The 5,811-nt window shown below is 35.0% G+C and overlaps 1 pseudogene; it reads right to left on the bottom strand.

The window, feature by feature from the left end:
* Positions 1-1,875: 1,875 nt before the first annotated feature.
* LOC123907509 lies at positions 1,876-5,391 on the bottom strand (annotated as a pseudogene).
* Between the last annotated feature and the right edge of the window lie 420 nt (positions 5,392-5,811).

Here is a 5,811-nt window from a genome sequence, read left to right as displayed (position 1 = left end):
TTTTGAGACCTATTAGGATTGTTATGACTAATCGAAAGGGACCCATCGAGATCTATTTTTACCCCAATAGGGCTGATCGTGGGAGGTCCCCAAAAGTCGGCTTTTACCCACCCAAGAAGGGTACTGATCATTATGACTAATCGAATGTAATCTTTCTTTAAAACGTAATTTTTTTAATGTTTTATCTTATAATATTCATTGTTAAATGTAATGAAATGAATAAAATTATTCTCACAGGGCTTCTAGGAGGCGTGGAATATTAAATCGTGCAAACTTTTGAAATTTTTTTACCATCCACTACTTATGTAAAATATTAGTTGCTTGACTTCAAACTTGAGAATCGTGTGTTTTGGGATGGAAACTACTATTGCTAGTCATTCATCGACCATCATTAGTTTAGTCTTGCCCTGCAGTGCTTAATACGTTCCCTATGATATGAGTGCTCTTTATTTTTATCATAAAAAGTTAAAAACCAATACTAACATTTCAGCATCACATTCTTTTTTTGACTACGTACCCTCCACTCTTAATACTTAATTTATAGCTTCTCTCTACATGCCCATTAACACCGAAATTGGATTTGCTGCAGTCCAATTTGGGTGCAGTTCCTGCTGTTAACACACACAAAAAACCTTTTTATTATTTTTGTTGGAACATGTTTTCTCTCTCTTAACAAAAAAAAGATTCTCCCTCACAATTATTTCAACAGCACCAAACTGCAGGATTTACAACTGCAGTAAATCCAAGTCCCATTACACCTAATTCATCTGAATCCACTAAACAAAGTACCTTTACAGCAAATAACAATATTTTTCTAAAATTTTTTAGGAAAATGTTATTCCAACACAATTTTTAAACAAAAATACAACAAATATATACTTTTAGTTTTTTTAATATTATTTGCATGCATGAATTTTCGTGCATGTGACTCATAAAAAGATGTGTCAATTTTGTGTTTAAATAACACTCCTCAACTTTTTATATCCATAATCAATTCTTCACTGTCCCTTCCTTTGTTTTTGCGAACTTGTTTGTGTTAGCGGCCAACACTCGGTGGGATTTAGTCCCACATCGGATTGATAGGACTCTTGAGAAGAGTTTATAAAGAGGAGGCAATCCTCACCTTACAAGCCGGTTTTGTAAGGATGAGAGTTAGACCTCGATATTCGTGACATGGTATCAGAGTCTATTGGGTCCATCGTTGGGCTTCCGACATCGTTCACGCTTCGGGCCCATTGGGCCGGGCTGAAGCGTGAGGGGGTGTGTTAGCGGCCAACACTCGGTGGGATTTAGTCCCACATCGGATTGATAGGACTCTTGAGAAGAGTTTATAAAGAGGAAGCAATCCTCACCTTACAAGCCGGTTTTGTAAGGATGAGTTAGGCCTCGATATTCGTGACAGTTTGATGTCCATTCATTAGATGTGAACATTCTTATCAATTCCCCTTTGTTCTCCATGGCCATTTTCCTCTTACTTCTTCACAATTTGTATCCTCCTCTTCTGATATCTAGTTATTTGATTTGCAAATTTTACAATCTCCCCTCTTTTTAATCAGGCTGAATTCTTTCGGTAAACATCTTATTTAGATATGTGTCAATACACCGTTGAGGTGGATAATTCTAATTGGTTCACAAATAGTATTTATTAATTCTTAGACCTAATAGAATTTTTCAACTCAGCGGTCTACTATTACATATCCAAATAAAATGTATCCCTCTAATGTGATCAAAGTGATGAAGAGATACATACATTCAATTCAATAGATAAAAAGCATAATTTCTATGTCATAAAGAAATATTAAACTGTCACATTCGATCCAAACCAGATAGGGGAAAATAAGCATAAATTAAAAACTTTGAAAAATAAACCCATGTAGAAAGTATAACCAACATGATATATATCACATAATCAGAGAGGTATTAATATTTAATACATTGGATGGATAACAAACATAAATCATAACTAGCATCCAACAAATCACTCCTCAGCTAAACCCTAGAGCTCTGAAAGCTCCGTTTGCTTGTCGTATTCTCGTCTTCTGTTGGCAACTTCTTTTCTGAAGATCAAGCTTAAATAAACAAAAAGATAAATAAACTTAAAAACAAGTTTAGAATAAAAGAAATTAAAGCAAGAAAAACAAGGAAAGTAATAGTATGATGATACCTAAGCATGGTGTGTTTTGTGGTCGTAATTAATGCAATTCTTCTTTATTGAGCCTCAATAGGAAAGAAACTTTTAATGATATTGAGCTCCCTTATAACATCAACCATATTCATTCTTTCTTTTGGTGATTCCACTGAACAAGAAAGTGCAATACTAAAAATTGCAAGTAAACATTTCTCTAAATTAGGATGTATAATACCACCACCAAGGTTCCCATTGTCAGTATTGTGGTCTAATTCAATGGGGAGATCTAGAATAGACTGGTCCACAATATGGAAAAGGTGATTTGGAATTGAATGTTTCACATAATTATGGAGATTATGATCGTCTTTGAACATTTCATCTGTTGGTCTTCTTCCAGTTAACATTTCTAATATCAGTATTCCAAAGCTATACATATCACCTTCAATTGACACCTCAGATCCCATTCCATATTCTGAAATGTAATGCATAAAATTCTTATAGTTAGAAGAAATAAGAACTAAAAGTTGAAACTCACAAATTTTACAACTTAATAAAATAATGTCAAGTCCTACCTAGGGGTGCATAGCCAACTGTTCCCTTTATTCCAATTGTGCTACTTTGCATTAGAGAGATTCCAACACTTGGGAGCAACCTTGCTAAGCCAAATCACTAACTCGAGCTAGCAGAGAGTCATTGAGAAGAACATTTGCAGGCTTTAAATCACAATGGACAACAGGTTGCTCGCATTCGTAGTGAAGATAACAAAATGCTGACGCAACATCAATAATAATATTTAACCTTTGCTCAAGAGTCAATGATTTTGGTTGATCTGGAATTTCTGTTGTGGGGTGCAACCAACTTTCTAAGTGTCCATTACTCATGTACTCAAATATGAGAGCTTTAAACTCATTGCCTTTGTAATCTATGCTGGAACAACATGTCAAAATTTTAACCAGATTTCGGTGTCTAATATTTTTTAGTGCAGTACATTCAGCAATGAAACTCTTCTGGGCTCCCGTTTTATTAAGGTTTAGGACTTTTATGGCAACAAATCCATCAACTGACTCGAGCTTTCCTTTGTAGACAGAACCAAAATTTCCTAATCCTATCAAGTTACTTGTTGAAAATCCATTGGTTGCATTGTGCAGGTTTTTGTATGAAATCGGAACCATTTGGTCATTTATTTGTGAATCAAATTTTTTTGTTTTGTCTATTCTCCTCATCCAATAGATTGTTATAATAAATATCATAATGAGAAGAAAAGAAATCCCGCTAACTATCACAACTATCTCCTTGAAGTTATTGTGTTTAGTATGGCATGGCGGTAGATGCAACTCCAAAATTCCTCCACAAAGATTTTTGTTCTGAGTCACTCCTAATGCACTTGAATTTCGAAACACACCTTCACTTGGTACCTCTCCTTCCAACATGTTGAAAGACACATTGAAGTATTCTAAGAAAGAAATATTTTGCAGAAATTTTGGAATTGATCCAGACAATCGATTTCTTGAAAGGTCTAAGTATCGAAGACCTTTGAGAGATGCAAAAGAGGATGGTATGCTTCCATTGAATGAGTTCCCCATCAAAAGAATGTATTCTAAGCTTATGCATTCACCCAAGGTTCCAGGAATTTCACCAGTTAGATGATTTTCAGAGACATCAATCTGCTCAATATTCTGTAAATGACCGACTTCATCGGGTAGTTTGCCACGCAACAAGTTTTGCGATAAGAATAGTCCTACTGTTAAAGATGAAAGACTGAAAACCTCTGAGGGTATCACTCCTGTAAGGTTGTTTTCTGAAAGGTATAACATTTGTAAGCTTTTACACTTCCCTATATTTGAAGGAATATTTCCTTCTAACATATTTTTCCCTAAACCCAAATGATACATCTGACTAAGGTTACCTATGGAAGCTGGAATTTCTCCTGACAACCTGTTTCCACGCAAATCTAACACTTGTATCTTTTGAAACTTTCCAATAGTAGAAGGAATTTTCCCTTCAAAATGGTTACTTTCCATGGTCAAGAGAATTAAATTAATTAAATTTCCTATTTCTAAAGGAATTTTCCCAAATATTTGATTACCCCCAAGATACAGTCGACTAAGTTGGGTGGTTAAGTTACCTATGTAACTTGGCAAACTACCTCCAAAATTATTAAAGGATATACCAAGTGTAGACAACTTACTAAAATTTGTGAGTGGTTTTAAGAACTCCAAATCCTTAGTTGAATTGTCACCTAGATTGTTGAGGTACAAATCTAGCCAATAAAGATTTTGTAGCTTACCTAGACTTGGAACTTGTCCAAAAAATGATTTCGACTGATATCAAAAAGTGTCAAGGTAGAAGCATTTGCAACTGAAGTGGGTATTAAACCTGAAATTTGATTCATGCTAATTGCAAAATATTGGAGGCTAGGGAGGGTGTGAAACATGTTGGACCTAAGAGAGCCATTGAAGTTATTCATTGCAGCCGAGATTATAGTAAGAAATGACATATTATAAACACAAGAAGAGAGTGTACCAGACAATTTGTTGGCCACCACTGATAATTTGGTCAAGTTTTTGAGACGACATACTTCGTGTGGAATAACTCCCTCTATGTTGTTATAACCTACATAAAAAGTTGTCAAGGATGAAAGGTTACCTAGGAATGGTGGGACTGCTCCGGTTAAATTGTTTTCCACAATCTTTAATGTCTGAAGCTTCCAAAGAGAGCCAATTTCAATTGGTATTTTACCAATCAGATGATTTCCACCTAAGTCTAAGCCTTTGAGATTATATAAATTTGTTAAGTTTGTAGGAATTTCTCCTATGAAGGAGTTATTGGGGAGAGAGAGTTGTTGCAATCGAAACAATCGTCCCAATTCTTGCGGAATTTTTTCAAAGAAGCGGTTGTTTCCGAGATTGAGACTTCTCAGAAAAGAGAGATTGCCAACATAAGGAGATAAGGATCCACGCAAGTCGTGTCCCGACATGTTCATCTCTGTTACTCTTTGGTGTTTGAGGCTGCATGTGATTCCATGCCAGTTGCAAAAGTGGATAGAACTATTCCAAGAATCTAAGACTCCATTTGGATCATTGGATATCGATTCTTTGAATTTGAGCAAAGCCGAATGGTCAGTTTAATTTCCAAATGCTAAGCCCATAGTTTTATTTGAGCCAAACCAGATTATGCTTAAAGCAAAGAAAATATGCATATGAAGGTTTGCATGCAAAAATATAGATAACGAGAAAGAAAAAGACTTCATTTCTTTATCTTGGAACAAGAAGTATATATATATTTGATTGTTGGTTTTCTTATGGCTACATGTAATGTGCCTTTCTTATGGCAACATATATATATATATAGTATTAGTAACAACTAACTATGACCAAATCATTTAATTATGAATTATTTCTTATGTAAAGTCAATGTTTGTTCTGTTCACAAATGTCATTTGCTTGTAGTATTTCAACTTAACAACAGTTTCTATGAGATTTTGTGATGCTGGCTAGTGGAGTAGGTGGAAGATGTTGCTACACAGACAGAGACTAATATAGTCATTATAGTCATGCCCTGCGTGATACGTAACTTACTTGCCATGTTACGGAAATATTAAAGTCAAGCCACGAGCTTTTCGATACATCACTTACATGGTGGAATATGAATTGAATATGTTTGTTAATTTCAACCAATTTCCT

Source organism: Trifolium pratense, linkage group LG2 (genome assembly GCF_020283565.1).
Source record: "Trifolium pratense cultivar HEN17-A07 linkage group LG2, ARS_RC_1.1, whole genome shotgun sequence".
Taxonomy (NCBI): domain Eukaryota; kingdom Viridiplantae; phylum Streptophyta; class Magnoliopsida; order Fabales; family Fabaceae; genus Trifolium; species Trifolium pratense.
This window is presented reverse-complemented; position numbering and strand designations above follow the sequence as displayed.